A 13,881-nucleotide genomic window follows, 5' to 3' on the forward strand; every position below is an offset into this window, starting at 1 on the left:
GAACAAATCAGAGTTTTAAAACTTCCACATATAATTTAGTCATTGTCCCATTTTAAAAACTGTTCAGTCAATATATCAAATAATTAATTAATAAACATTTACTAATTACCTACCACATGCCAGGCACTGTGCTAAGCACAGAGGCTACAAAAAGAGGCAAAAAACAGTCCCTGCCCTAAAGGAGCTCACAGCCTAATGTCAAATAGACAAATATATACAAAGCAAACTGTACCCTGACATCATGATACCACGTTGGTCCCTTTCAATTATGAAGGACAACAATGATATACAGGATCAATAGGAAATAATTAACAGAGGGAAGGCACTAGAATTAAGAGAAACTGGGGAAGTGTTAAATCCAAACTTAGCAAGAATATTCATAAATGAATTAATCATGTTTCTGTTTCTACTTTTAAAAAAACGCTATTTTGCTTTTGTTGCCATTCAAGATCTGTATGACCCTGGGCAAGTTACTTAACCTTTGTTTGCCTCAGCTTCCTCAACTGTAAAATGGCAACAATAATGGTACCTACCTTTGCTATGAGGATTAAATGATAAGATATCGGTGAAGGGCTTAGAACACAGTAAGTTCTACATAAATGCTAGCTATGGTGACGATGATGATGATGATGATGATGATGACGATGACGATGATGATGATGATGACGATGATGATGATGACGACGACGACGACGATGATGATGATGATGATGATGATGTATGATGATGATGATGATGATGATGACTGATGATGATGATGACGATGATGATGATGACGATGATGATGATGATGATTGATGATGATGATGACGATGATGATGATGATGACGATGATGATGATGACGACGACGATGATGATGATCTCCTGTACTGATTTCAGGTGTGTTAAGTAGAGAAAGTCCTTGGGAAGCCTGTTACTCAATGTGGCACGCAGCACTTGCTAGCCATGTGAAATGGCAAACACACTTTCATATACTAATGGTCAATTAAAAAAAAGGAATACATTTTTGAATATGTGACATGAGGAGGAGCGAAACTCGGAAGATAATCTGTTACTTTGGATGCCATGTTTTTGGCCTTAACATATGCCTTTAGGGGAGGCAATTGAGATAAATGCAGAAGATCATAGGGTCACAGATGTACAGTTGGTGGGAATTTTGAGGCCATTGAGTCCAATCCCTTTATCTTACTACTGAAGCACAGTGAGGTTATGACTTGTCCAGGGTCATATAGTTGGTAAGTGTCTGAGGTAGGATTTGAACCCAGGTCTTGATTCTAATTTTCATACTTGATCTATGCCATGATGCCTGTGTTACATATGTCATATACACACATACATGTATGCATATATGTATGTGTGTATATGTTTTATATATGTATATATAAATGAGAGAGAAGCGAGAAAGGGAGACAGAGGAAGGGAGAAAGGAAGGGAGAGAAAGGGAGAGGAAGAAAGGGAGGGAGGGAGAGAAAAAGGTGGAGGGAGGGAAAGAGAGAGAGAGAGGGAGAGAGGGAGTGGTGGGGGGAAGGGAGCCAAGTTCTTGGATATAATGCTACCATTATTGTACTTTTTTGTCTTTGCTACTTTTCTTTGACTTTTATTTTGATTCTGTGCTTGGCAACTTCTTAATTAACATTTTAGATGAGAAAGTCAAAAACAAGGATATGACAGACTGCTACTATTCTTGGTCTTGCTGACACTTTTCCCTGTGGCAGAATGACAGTCACAGCTGCAAGTCATTACAAGAAAGCTGCCTGAAAATAGTTCTAAGGCTCGGTCAAAAGAGCTTCAGTTTTCAAAAGCACTTAACAGAGGCCTGACGATTACCTGGCAAACCAACTTCAGAAAACGACCGGAGAGAGAGGAGATCTAGTACAGACGTCTTTGAGAGCCAGGCTGATGGCAAAGGGCAAGGGGAAGAGACTTGCAGGTAAAACCATTAGTTCAGAACACATCTAGGAAGCATCTGCATGTAGCAAAGCCCTGTGGTGTCAGCCACAAGCCATTAAGGAGCTTACAATATAGCAGGGAAAATTCAAGGCATACTTTAAAAGTCCCAAATAGGAACCATTGAGCTGTATTTTCTAGCTTCACAAATGCCATCTTTCAGGCTCTGTCTATGCAAGAAAATTAAATCAAATCTGGCCTCAGACACTTACTAGCTGTGTGACCCTGGACAAGTCACTTAACTCTGTCTGTCTTAGTTTCCTAATCTGTAAAAAATGAGCTGGAGAAGGAAATGGAAAACCACTCTGTTATCTTTGACAAGAAAACCCCAAAATGGGGTCACAAAGAGTCAGGCATGACTGAAAATAACTAAACAGCAATAGCAACAAATATGGCATAAAAAGAAATTGTACACAGACACAGTTCTAGGTCACACTATAGAGAAGTTAAAATTTGTCTTTAATAAAAATGTGTCTGTTTGCTCATCCACCTTTGCTGTCCAGCTAGCACTCAACTCTCACCCATGGTTCTAAGAAGCTGCAGCATGTACAGTGGACACATCCTGGTAAAACTGTCTCAGAAAATGGGGTAAAACAGGTTGAGCATAACTGACAGGCCTCAAACTCCTCAGTGAGTTAGTGGCTGTTTACCCCCAGCATGTGAAAGATATCCCCTGAGGAATGGTTGGATGAGAACAATTTGTTCCAATGGACCCGAAGGCAGCTTAGAGCTTGGTCAGACATCAAAGATGCCAAAGCCATTCCCTGCATCCCAGGCCATGGCAAGTCATCCTGACTTTTGTCTTGTGGTTTAATTTCAATGACTCTAGAAAAGAGAGTGAGGCTGAAAACTCTATGCATTCACTTAAATCATACACAAATTTCACACACAAGTCAATACATAACCCTGTAATGTCATTGATCCCTTTCAAAAATGAAGGACAAACAACAGTGGTAGTAGTAGTCATAGGTGTAATCATAAAGAAGATGAAGAAGAAGATGATGATGAAGGTGATAAATCTGTCAGTAAAGACAATCAATCATTGGGGAAATACAGAGGGGGAGGGAATTTTTCTCTCCTTGATAATATAATGTAGAGGAAATAGATTTGGAGCCGGTGTTAATCAAATGATTATCTTCAAGTTTCATTCTACTTTGCCTGTGTAGACAGGGTGATTTTTCAGATGCCAGGCTCATTGGCCTGATGCCCCTCACACAGAACTCTCTACACAGTGGTCTCAGTGAAGATGATTGTCAAAAGGACTGACTGATTTCTTAAGTACCACACTTAAACTTAGCACTTGAATTGCACAAAGGGTTATGACTCAGAGGGGAGACAGATGACCATTGATCACTCTAGGTCTTCCCCTCTGCAAGGGGTAGATTTAGAATCTAGAATAGCAGCAGGGCTCTTGGAAGTTCAAATGATATCTGACTCTCTTAAATGAGCCTTAATGGCATGGGCTTCAGAAGAAGCTTCAAAATGAGAATTTCTTGTGTTGCCAAGCAAACCCACCCATTTATTCGCCAAACCACCCATTTTGGTTGTTTTGTTTTATTTGTCCTCCCCAAAAGAGGAGAAGATTCATGATCATGCTATGAGGCATGCCTAAATGATAACCTAGGGCTATACAGTGGATTGTTTCTGGTGATTTTTACTATAATATTTGCCAAAATGAAGCTTCCCAGGCTGTGTTGGGAGTAAAAACCTATCCTTACTGAAGATATTGAAAGAGTTTGGAATCCAGCAAAAGAACCAGAGATATCTATTAGTCTCTCAAGTCAGGTAGAGAAGAGCACCCCAAAGCTCTACCCACTGCACTATCTGGCCACCTCAGGAACTAGAAACAAAGTGGGTGACTGTTCTCTGGGGAATAGCTAAAAATACTGTGCTATCTGGCTTCAGTATATCAAATAAGAGAAATTCAGAGAAAGGTGGAAGGCCTTGAATGAAGGGATACAGAGTGAAATGAATAGACCAAAAGCAAAACTACGAGGTAAGTGATAAGATAACTCAGAGGAAGTCATACTGAGTTAATAAAAGAACCAACAGTGGTTCAGGAGAGCATCTAATGAGTCCTCCATTCCAGAAATGGGGTGAGAAGACAGTATTGTGGGAGTGGGGGAGGAAAGACACACAGCAAGTATGTTGAATAGACTGTAAGGTACAGCCACTGTATGAAGTCTTTACTTAACCTTTTTTATTTGTTAGAAGGAAAGGTGTTGTTTTAGGGAAGACCGGCACTGACGGAATCTCCCATAAACCCACCTGGCTCCTTTAAAATAACTACCGTGTTTCCCCGATAATAAGACACTGTCTTATTAATTTTTTGGACAGAAAAACACCAGAGGGCTTATTTTCAGGGGAGGGCTTATTTTAATGAACATTGACAGCAATTTTAATAAACAGGTAAATGTGAACAAAAAAATGTACCTTTATTCAATGAGCAAATCACTGGGGAAGAACAGGATGACGTGCTCACTGCTGCAGCTCTGACCGGATGCAGCTCGGAGCGTGCGTGCGTTTCACGGGGAGGGGGAACGGTACTGTAATGTAGCGTGTAGCGCAGGGGATCACCTTCACTACAGTAGCAATCTCAATAGGGCTTATTTTCGGGGGAGGGCTTATTTTAGAGGAATCTTACACAGTAAGGGGAGGGCTTATTTTCAGGATAGGTCTTATTATCGGGGAAACACGGTATCACTACTTACAAGGCTTACACCTTTCCTTCTAACGAATAAAAAAGGTTAAGTAAAGACTTCACACAGTGGCTGTACCTTACAGTCTATTCAACATACTTGCTGTGTGTCTTTCCTCCCCCACTCCCACAATACTGTCTTCTCACCCCATTTCTGGAATGGAGGACTCATTAGATGCTTACAGGCTTACAAGGCAGAAGCCCAGTGAAGTCGGGGGGGCAGGTACACGCCATCAGCCTCTTTTGAACTTTCTTTTCTTTTTTCATGTTTAGGAGTCAGACCTGTGGCTAACAGAGCAGACCAGGACCTTTGAGATACCGGGATGCCTGAACCCACCCACAGTCCCTCCCAGAGTGGTCTAGAAGTGGAGCAAAAGCTCACTGGAGTTGCATGTGTTTATGCATGACCTGAGAGGACAAATCCTCAGAATGAACTTTCCTAGGCCAAAGGATGGCTGCAGAGATGACAAACAGACTTGGGCAGACTGGGAGTGGGGTGGGGGGGAGGGTTGGGCCCATGCCTACTCAGCACAAGCAGGAGTTTTTGGAAAATGTGTGAACCTGAACCCCAATGTTTTATGCATAAAAGAGGGAGAATTTTGGTTTCCTTAGCAACACAATCCCACAATCTAAAGAGAATTTGGATTTTTTGGGTAGTGCCAGGTTTGAGAATTATTTCTTGTGTGACCATAGTTCTAGAGTTCCTGAGTTGAAGAGTTCAAACCCTGGACCTCCTAGAGCAGAGGTTCTTGATTTTTTTATGGTTCATGGACCCCTTTGACAGCCAGAATCATGGCTTCTCAGAATCTTGTTTAAAAAAAAAAAATACAACACATAGGATTGCAAAGGAAATTCATTTTTCCTATCCAAGTTTATGGACTCCCTGAAATCTATCCATGCATGGATCCCTGTTAAGAACCCCTGTTCTAGAGAAAGTAGGGCATTGACTACAAAGTTTTTACATGGCAATTAGCCTTGGAGTAAAAGATGAATCCCTTCTACTAACTCCAGGCCTGGCACTCTATTCACTGTGCCATCTAGCCACCCTAACTGCTAACTTAGAAATGCCCAAGTGGTTGTACGGAAGTGGGATTATGGCTAATATGGCTACTATCAGTAATATTCCTTTTATTAGCAATAATGATAATGACGGCCTCCGTAGACATCCGACAGAGTGAGAGTTTTCTATTATTGGACAAGCTCAGCCTACTGCTGATAGACCTTGTTGGACATTTTGTTTTGTTTCTTAAATAGGGCAAGAATTCCCAAAATTCAAGTTCTTCTATGGATCCTAAAGTTAAAAGGCCAGAGAGTTATAGTGGAAGGGACAAGATCCAGTCCTTGCCATCACTAATCCCATAATCCCACTGCTACCATTGGTACTGTTTGTACATATTTGCTTGTTGTCCCCCCATTTGATTGTGAGATCCTTGAAGTCAGGAACTATTGCTTTTTTTGTATTATGTATTTAACACAGTATCTAGCACATAGTAGGTATTTTTATGGACTGAATTATGGACCAATTATTACAACAAACTGGACTATAAGGTCAATGAATGAATGAAAAAAATTAAACCATTACTATGCTAAATGTTGGATATTCAAATAGAAAAGGCTAGACATTCTATCTTCTCAAGGAACCCTTCCTCTAATTAAATGAAACAATGCATAAAACAAAGTTTGATTTTATGGTAGGTAGAAAGACCAACAAATTCTTAAGTTCTCAGTTATAAAACAAATGGCCAAGCCCAGAAGACCTTAGTTTACCTAAGCAAGTAAAATGAATTCTGGGGAACTACAGGGCATAGAGAAGAGGCAGACAGACCTGGAGGATCTTGGGGAACAGTGGGTAGGCAGAGGCACAAATTGTAAGGCCTGTTATCATCAGAAGGAACAGAGTTGTTACTTCCATTTCATTCAAATAGTGTGGGCATTCAAGTAGTCTAGGCTAAAGGCTCCGCAAGAGGATAGGGTGTTCAGGGTGGTGTAATGGGAATGTAAATTTTAAAGATCTTCCCTGCCCCTAGGCTGAAGTGCACCTGGAGCCTGGGGGGGGGGGGGGGAGGCTTGTTTTTCAGTAAATACTTCTTGATTGGCCAGTGAGTCAATAAGGTTGTTACATTCTCTGAGCCAGGAGAAGGCTATATAAGCCCTGATGTGTGGCTTTGTTTTGGGGCTCACTTTGAGAAGTGTTCTGTGATTTGATCTGGATTCTGGGAAGCCATTGTTGAGAGTCCCCCTCAGCTTTGAAAAACCCAGAAGTTGAAACCCAGATGTTGATTGGGTATGGATGTAATGGTTGTACAGTTTGAAAACTGTCTACTTGATCTGTTTCTCCATCTTGATAATTCTGTCTGTATATTCTGAAGTTCAGGGTGCTGACCTTTTTCCCCTGAACTAGGTAAACGATACATATTTGATTGATTAAAGTAAGCTTGTTAACCCATTTTGAGTTGCTTTCCTTTAACAAAGCAGATCTAAGAACCTGTGTTGGCAGCCACCCTGGGGACGCTAGGGTGCTTGCCGCTACAGGTGGTAGCATTCTTCCTTGCTGGCCTTGGATGGAAGGAAGCAGGTTTTGGCACAGACCTGTGTAGGAAAGGATGGGAGAAGGCAAGGGTGCATACAGTGGTGGCTTTTCTCACTATTCATACTGCAAAGGTCTTTTAATTCAACAGCTATGTCCTGCTTTGTGAATTTGCTGAGACTTCCCCATGTCTGGGTACACTTCTTCCTAAACTGGGCCTTTCAGAATCCTTCTTTCAAAACAGCCCAGAAACCTGCCACTGTAATGTTAATGTATTTTTGATTAAAGGGAAGATCTTTCCCATCCATTAATTGTTCCATGTAACCTGCTTAAGTCACATGGAAGCCTGAGTCACATAACTCTGTGGTGGGAGAAGCTTGCTGCCTGGGTAGAGCAGGAAGGGCTGGAGCAAGAAGGTTAGAGTGGCTGAGCCCAGAGGAAGTTATAGCAGTGAGAGCTGAGGGAGAGAGAGGAAGCAGGCAGTGAGCTGTGAGTGTTCATTTGAGGGAAGACGCTAGCAGGCGGAAGGTTTGGGGATGGCAATGTATTGTTATTGTGTATAGATTTCTTTGTTGCTATAATAGATTTGGCTTTATGATGCTGGGATTCAGCTTTCTGGTGTTTGAATAAATGTTTTGCTTCTGTTTTCCATGTGGAGAGTCTGTTACATTTTGTGATTCAGAATTATGTCAGCATATTCATAGTCACTGTAGGCACTTTGAATATTGTATTGGCGCTAGACACCTCTTCCAGGAAACTTCCCCAGTTGGATGTTAAAGCTGATACATTTAATTCTTATGATTGTCAATTTTTGGCAATTTATATATATTAAAGCTGACTAGGTTCAGAAAAGCATTTGGCATTTTATTAAGACAGCCTACTACAATGCATTTCCTAAAGGTTTTCTAAAAATGTAGTATAATTCATTCTAAATTGGATGAGTTAATCTTTTTAATGTTATAATTTTCTCTTTTCTCAAAATACTGGGCAGCTAAGTGGCACAGTAGATAAAATGCCAGGCCTGGAGTCAGGAATACTTCTCTTCTTGAATTCAAATATGACTTCAGACACTTATTAGCTATAGCCAAGCAATACATAATTGATCTGCACTTTCATGTGCAGTCATCTCTTTTTTATTATTCTATGTTATGGAAATGCTTTTCTTATTCCATAAACTAATACTTTAATTTAATTTAAAAATGCATGTATCATCCATGGAGGGCTACTTTCACTCTAAGCTAGATGTGAGTTAAATTTTTTTTTAACGTTCTAATGTCTTTATTATATCGGCTTCAAAGGGTTCTCTTCTTCCTCAAAGAAGAGAGCACTTTCTCTTATTTCCTCTCTATGTCCACCATAGTCCACTATGTATTATAATCACATACTTCAGTGCCTTAGTATAGCCAGTGCCTAAGTGGGCACTACCCTATCTTCAAATTTACACCTCTTGAAGACAAGACAGACTGGTCATATGGCAAGTGGGGGGTGAGGAGTGGACAGCCAGAGTGTAGTCCTGAGATCATGGGGCAAAGTCATTACACTCCTATATGCCTTGATTTTCTCATCTGTAAGATGGGGATCAGAACAGCACCTAGTTCTCTGGGTTGTTGTGAGGATCAAATGAGGTAATATTTGTAAAACTCTATGCCAATGCTGGCTGTCATTAAAGCACTCAGAATATGAACCATACACTTTAACATCTGTTAGTTATTTAATGTATACAAGTCCCCGCCACGCCCGCGCCTCTCCCCCCCCCCACACACACACACACACTCCGCCATTTAAATCATAAGCTGCTTAAGATCTGAGATCAGGTCACATACTCCTCCTGATCCCCCACAGTACCCAGCACAATGCTGGCCCCACAGATTATTTAATAAATACTTGCTGGTTTGATTGGATTTTATGGAAGAGAAAATTTAAGGTGAGGTCTCAGATACTCTCTCCTTCATTTCTTTCATTCAGTATCATGTAGCTGAGGGGCAGATTTTAGAATAAGACTCAAAGAACTTTTGGCATGGGAGGTTCCAACAACCTGTGTAGAAGAGATCTCAAAAGACGTAGGACCCCAGCTGGGGAGGTACTTCGTTCTACAACAGGTACTAGGGCAGCTAAGTGGTGTAGTGGGCAGACCACTGGACCTGGAATCTGGAAGACTTGAGTTCAAATCTGGCCTCAGACACTTTTTAGCTGTGTGATCCTGGGCAAGTCACTTAACCCTGCTTGCCTCAGTTTCCTCCTCTGTAAAATGAGCAGGAAAAGGAAATGGCAAACCATTCCAGTATCTCTCTCAAGAAAACCCCAAATGGGGTCATGGAGAATTGGACATGACTGAAAACAACTGAATAACAGCAAAACAACACATAGTCACATAGTCTTTCCCTCATGCTCCCAGAAAGACCCCATGACAAGAAGCTGGCCTACATTTACCAAACACACAGATCTCTAGATTTTCATTTAAGAGGGTAAGACAAAATTCACTGAGCATCTAGAAATAGAGAAAGGACCCAAACCTTGAGAAAAAGCACAGAAGTTTTATTTGCAAAAGGGCTTCATTCAGGCATAATCATCTTTATAGCTAAAAACTGCTTTTGAGAGGCGGAAGGAGAAGAAACCTTTGGTCTCTGATATAGTTGTTGGCCTGGTCATTTCTTCAAAGATCTGTCTTCTGGCATCTCCTTAATCTGGTCTTCCTATCATGGTTACTCCAAATCTCTCCTAACACTGAGATCTAGAGAAACCACCTGCAGACCTTTGCCTTCTCAATGCTCCCCCACCCTGATTCAATCCCTGGAGCCAGACAGCAGTCCCCTCCCTTATTTTACCCATGTGCAGTGAATCAAAACACTTTGAGTGTGAACATTAAATTCTGTCATTTGTTTGTGCTGTGGATTTCAGGCAAAAGGGGAGGGAAAAAATCCAAACACTTTTTTTTTAATTGAAAAGGGATTTTAGCATGGTTTTTCAGCAGGACTGACCTCAAATCAGCCTGTTATTAACTGCCAGGAAATGCCTGACCCAGAGGTCTCTCCTGCTATTATAAACTGTGAAAATTATAAAAATGGAAATAAAAAAATAAAGTAATTACCTCTTTATGTGTTAAAAAGTTAAGATGAATGGCCTGTTGCCATGGAGACAGTTTCCTGTTTGCTGTCTTGGTCTTTCCCTTACAGTTAAAGACTGTCAGCCTGGCCAATGGGAAAGAAACCCTTGGCTTCCTATGTTCCATTAAGGTTTATAATACTAACTCAATGTGGCCTATACTTTACCAGGCAGTAAAATCTGGTCAATTGTATTTTCAGATGTCTCTGTGGATTTTCATTTGTACTGATTGTACAGAGTCATTATCACCACCATGACCCGGAAAAAAAAAGTGCCTTGGATTTTAGAAAGAACTTGAATTCTGGGAATTCTTGCCCTATTTAAGAAACAAAACAAAATGTCCAACAAGGTCTGTCAGCAGTAGGCTGAGCTTGTCCAATAATAGAAAACTCTCACTCTATCTGATGTCTACGGAGGCCGTCATTATCATTATTGTTAATAAATGGCATCAGGAACACTTACATTTGACTCTTGCATCAGATCCTCACTAGTTATGAGACCCTGGGCAAACTACTTAATCTCTCTGATCATCAGTTTTCACTTACCTATAAAATGGGGATCATAGCAATGTTTCCTTACAGGATTATTGTGCAAATTATGTGCAAAGTACTTTGTAGACCTTTAAGTGTTATATAAATACAAACCATTCTTAGTTCATGGCCCACTTTCACACTGCCTCCCCCCCCCCCCCCCCCCCCCCCCCCCATTCTGTATTACCTTTCTGTTACCTTGCATTATCATTTGTTGGTCGGTCACTTCAGATGTGTCTGACTCTTTGTGACCCCATTTGGTGTTAAAGATACCAGAATGGTTTGCCATTTGTTCCTCCAGCTCATTTTACAGATGAGGAAATTGAGGCAAAGAGGGTTAAGTTACTTGACTAGGGTCACACAGCTAGTAAGTGTCTGAGGTTGGATTTGAACTCAGGTCTTCCTGCCTCCAGGCCTGGCACTCTATCTGCTATCCCACCTAGTTGCCCTTTATCATACCCTTCATGACCTTAGCTCACCTGATGCTGCTATGACTCCCTCCTCTTCTGCCACCTTTACTACAGTTCTGCCAACGATGCATTTGGAAAAAAAAAAAAACCCAGCACCCTCTCTTTATCTCTGGACCTAGTGATCTAGTTTCTATAGCTGTAGCTTCCATACATTGGCAAGAAAATCTCCACAAAAATCCCATAACTGGTCATGTGATGTATATGAACCTCACTCTCTAAGATACTAAATGACTGTTCTAATCTTTATTCCTTGTGTAGGAACTCTTACATACTTGGATATAAAAATAACTGATGTTGGTGTTTCAAGGTTTTAAAAGTATTTTATGTACACTTTTTCATGTGAGCCTCACAACAATCCCATGAAGTATTTGGTATAATTATTATTGTCCCTGTTTTATAGGTAAAGAAAGAGTCAGAGGTATTAAATGACTTTCCCAAGATCACACAGCTAATTAATGTTAAAGGCAGGATTTGAACCTGGGTCTGTCCTGATTCTAGGTCTTTTCCACTATACCATAATTCCTATTTTTTTTTACTGTACATGTATTTGAAATGTTAAGTTCTGATTTACATTAGAAAATTTGATTTTAAAATATCATTGATTTTTGTTTATCCTAATGTCTTCTTTATGGTATAAGTGTGTGTGTGTGTGTGTGTGTACATTGCTCAGGGTCTCATAGCTAGAAAGTATCAGCTGATGGAGTTAAGCACAGGTTGTTCCTATGTTAAAGTCCAACACTCTATCCACTATGCCATTCTGGGAGATGGTATTGGAGCAGAAGAACAGGGGTAGGTGTGAATATGTATATGTGTATATATACACACACACACACATATGTATGTATGTAGTTATTTGTGCTATCTCCTATTAGATACTTGAAGTATTTTGAAAATTCTTTTACATACATAATCACAAATGAGCCTTACAACAACCCTTGAATATAGTTATTACAGGTACAATTATTCCCATTTCATAGGGGAAGAACTGGGAGTAGAGAGAGGCAACCAGAGACAGAAACAGAGATAAAAAGAGTCACAGAGAGGCAGAGAGAGAGAGAGAGAGACATAGAGAGAGAGAGACAGAGAGACAGAGACAGAGACAGACAGAGACAGAGAGAGAGAGACAGAGACAGAGAGAGAGAGACAGAGAGAGACAGAGAGAGTTGTCCATGGTTATATAGACAGTAAGTGCCCAAGGTGGGGTTTCAGTCTAGGACTCTATTTATTCTTACCTCAAAACTCATTCAACTATTATACTAGAAGCATTTTTAAGTCCCGCTGGTCTTTGTTTTCTAATCCATCTCAGAAATGCAACATACTCCAGTGAATACTGTTTATACTGAACAGAAGCTGTGAATAAATACTAATCTATTTAACATATCTAATACCTTAAAAGCTTGAAAAATTAAGAGTTAAGAAGTTCAGACCACATACCAACTTAGTGGCATATTTTTTGTTGTTGTTGTTTTGTATCACCTACCTTCAGCTCTGGGCTAAGAAATATTCTGTCAACACGAGACAAAAATATGAATAGATCCCCATCTCCATATTATGAGTTATCCCTGTCAGGATCAACCATGGGGTGGGTCAGACTATCGTTACCTCTTTCCTTTTTTCCCTCTCTTTCACACTTCCCTCCCCAATTAAAATGCTCAAAGATCCCAAAGCATAGATTAAGGAGTTGAGGTAACAGATAACATCTTGTTTTCCCCACCAATCATTGTCCTGGAGGATCTAGGAAATGAGGGAACTAGTTCAGAATAAACAGAATATGTATGTGGGAATGTATGTATTTTATGTATGAAGAGATTTCTGTTAAGTCATTTATTGGATCTCACTTTATTTCACAAATTGATCTGAGGATGAGGATAGTTGTGTTGTACAAATGGTTGGTTTGAAACTTCATCTAGATGTTCTCCCAAAATTGCCTGGAAGAAATCAGAAGCTCCTATGCCTTTAGCCTATCAGGAGTCCAAAGATATGCTAAAAAGAAAAAAAAGCATCCTTCAATTAACCTTGAGGACCCATAATTGTTATGAATGGTCTGTGTTAAATTTCTGTGGTATGCCCATAGTCTTATCACATAAGCATCCATTTGGAGAGCATTTACTACCAAATAGTAGGCAACAGACAGACAGGTTGATTAGTCTCTTAAAATAAATCTCTTGAGCCTAGTATTATTATATTAGACCAATTAGGACCCATGTCTCTTCTGACTGAGCCTAATATTTATTCTTCTACATCAGACTTTCTTCCCAGTGCTAGATCACATTATCTTGTTATGCCCCCAGTAACTAACAGTGTCCTAAACATGGTACATTCTTAATAAATACAGAATGAATAAATAAATACACAGCAACAAAAAAGGATCAAGCAAAGAAGTTTCACGATATTTAGTATGCTTTGCTTGTGTCCCCCTTCTATAACCAACTACTATAGAAAAGAGCATATTGTGGTGAGAGGTAGCATAGCATAAAGGAGAGAATTGGATCTTGACTGAGGCCTGGGATGACCTAAATTTAAATTCCACCTCATATACTTAGTTGTTTAATCCTGGACAGGAAGGAAGGAAGAGAAGGAGGGAGGGGAGAAGGGAGGAAGGAGAA

General features: G+C 40.2%; 2 long non-coding RNA genes across 2 annotated transcripts in view; one reads left to right on the top strand and one right to left on the bottom strand.

The window, feature by feature from the left end:
- LOC138143413 (uncharacterized) overlaps window positions 1-13,881 on the bottom strand; it is a 268,806-nt gene that overhangs the window by 147,664 nt on the left and 107,261 nt on the right. The window lies entirely within an intron of this gene.
- On the top strand, window positions 1,682-7,092 carry LOC138143363 (uncharacterized). Its single transcript, XR_011163685.1, has 2 exons — window positions 1,682-1,931; window positions 4,920-7,092. It is a non-coding gene; the product is annotated as an uncharacterized lncRNA (long non-coding RNA).

The sequence above is a fragment of the Petaurus breviceps genome, unplaced genomic scaffold, assembly GCF_028583685.1.
Source record: "Petaurus breviceps papuanus isolate PSGF00001 unplaced genomic scaffold, PetGlider_PUasm1.0 90639, whole genome shotgun sequence".
Classification (NCBI taxonomy): Eukaryota; Metazoa; Chordata; class Mammalia; order Diprotodontia; family Petauridae; genus Petaurus; species Petaurus breviceps.